Genomic DNA, 2,353 nt, shown 5'->3' on the forward strand with positions numbered 1-2,353 from the left:
GGAAATCGTCGAATTTTTCGAATCGCGCGCCTTGTCGTCGACAACGGTGTTTACACGCTCGTTTCCTCACGACGCCTCTGAGTATTGACGAGTAGGTACAAACATGCTGTGGACACGTAAAATTTAACGAGCCTCTCAAACTCGAGCCTCACTCGCCATTTTCTTCGTCGGAAAACGAATTTAAACGGATTTAAATTAGGATAGAATCGTGATCGTCTTTTTCTTTCCTTTTCCTTCCTAATGTAATTATTTTTCCTTTCAATGGGATATGCGAGATTGTGACTAAAAATTAATCGACTCGTGGAAACGGAAGCAAATGGATTTTACGTCTCGTTTGCCACGGTGACGGATGCGGATAAAAAGAAAGATCGATCAACCTGTCTCGGTGAAAATGAATTTCGAAGGACTCGTAAAGCTTTACGTGCGAGTCACTGGCACATGATAGTAATTGATACGCATACGTATATACATGATATGCATAGGAATGTAGGGCTACGTATTACCTAAATATTGCACGATTTTCCACGACGAATCAAACGAACGAGATTCGAACGGAAGTGTCTCTACATACAAAACTAAGCTCATGAAAATACAGATATGTAGCATGTATTCCACCATGAGATATGATCAGTACTGCCCTATCGTTGGTATCGTTGACAAAGTACTAAAAATCGGCTAACTCAGCTAACTAAGTAAGTCTCTTCGATCCTCGTTAAAATTATAAATTATAAATATCAAACTGTATAAAATTCCTGATCGTTACCATTAATGATTACTCAGCGAACGATGAATTTAGCCTGCCGATACAACTCAACGTTGCTCTGCCTTTTCAGTGTTCATTTCAGCGTTTAATTCGGATTACTAATGAAAATAGCTTTTGACTAGCAACGATAGTAAATTAAATCAATCAACGATGATAAGTTATTACGAGTTCAGAGTCGCAACGTACTTTGCCAATGTCGTAACACACCACGGCTGAAGGAGGACTCGCCTCTTCCTGGCCGTACACGTTATCTATACAATTACCTACATGAAAGCTTCGATAGCTACTAATTTCACGCCTTAATTAGTGATATGATACTTCAGTTCAGCAATGAAACGCAAACGAAACGGATAAAAACGAAAAATTTGCCGATTTCCATGGCAAGACGCGAACGAAGGTCCTTGCTGAGGGGAAGCCTCCGGTCGCGATTATGTTCTTTCCAGCTTCATCCACGTGTTACAGATAACCTCGTCTCTTTGGAGCATCCTCCGTATCGACATCCCTCGTTCTCTGCCATATTTTCTCTCATCGAAATCTCACTTCCGATCTGCCGATACGAATATGCTATTCCAAACGCTCTTTCCAAGGTCACATGTTCCAATCGCGAGATTTCTTCCGATTTTATGTTTCTCGTAATTATTCTTTCCTTTTTTGATACGTTCTCCGATTTCTTCGCAGAATCTTCTTATTTTCCGATATTTGTTTTATGCTTTCGGCTTTTCGTTCGTACAATGACTGCTATTTTCCCGCGATGACTTTGATAACTCGTGACTTTATATACCTAACGAGTTACATTTAAAGTTCTCGAGTCCTCGTATGTCTCGTATTTATCGCGAGTAAAGCAAATGTAGAATTATTAAGATTTCACACTGATATTATCAATTACAACGCGATGACGCTACATGCACCTTTCAATTTAATCCACTGAACGACGTTCGTTTGGTAAATAGGAGGAAATCGAATTCACGAAGATTTGCTATATAATTAAACAATCGGGAATTTATATAAAATTAATCTTCGTTTATATAGGAAAATTTCGAATGAAGGTGATTTGATTCGAATCAAGAGAAGGAATCACATAGCTATAGCAAAATATCAGAAAGCATGGCAATTCATAGGTTAAATATCAATCGCGTTATTTCACGATCTAAGAACACTAATTATGAAATTTTCCCATTATCATATCCTCGACTGTTTCGAGTTTCCAATGAAGAAACGATCGCTTCTCGAACATAAGACACTAATCTATAAAATCGATGAAATTTCTCAACACTACCACTTCGAATGATCCCAAGACCATCGTTGAATGTTGTACGAGCATAGAACTTCGCGATGTGGTACCGTAAGATATACCTCTGGAATATCGGAGTAATCGTTCTGGAAGTCGCCATGGCCTCGCCCGATAATTCGTAGCCACATGACAACGCTGGACGTGAATGCACTTCATAAATCACCGAAAGAGAACGAACGTTGCCATTGCCATAATTGCCAGAGGATCGTCGATACGCATGCGACGGTAATATTCTTGACAACTGGAAGCCTATCTCGAAGACTATTTCGCGATATTCGTGACGCGAAACTAGCGTCGTG

This window comes from Eufriesea mexicana, unplaced genomic scaffold (genome assembly GCF_001483705.2).
Source record: "Eufriesea mexicana isolate 0111107269 unplaced genomic scaffold, ASM148370v2 scaffold442, whole genome shotgun sequence".
NCBI classification, from domain to species: Eukaryota; Metazoa; Arthropoda; class Insecta; order Hymenoptera; family Apidae; genus Eufriesea; species Eufriesea mexicana.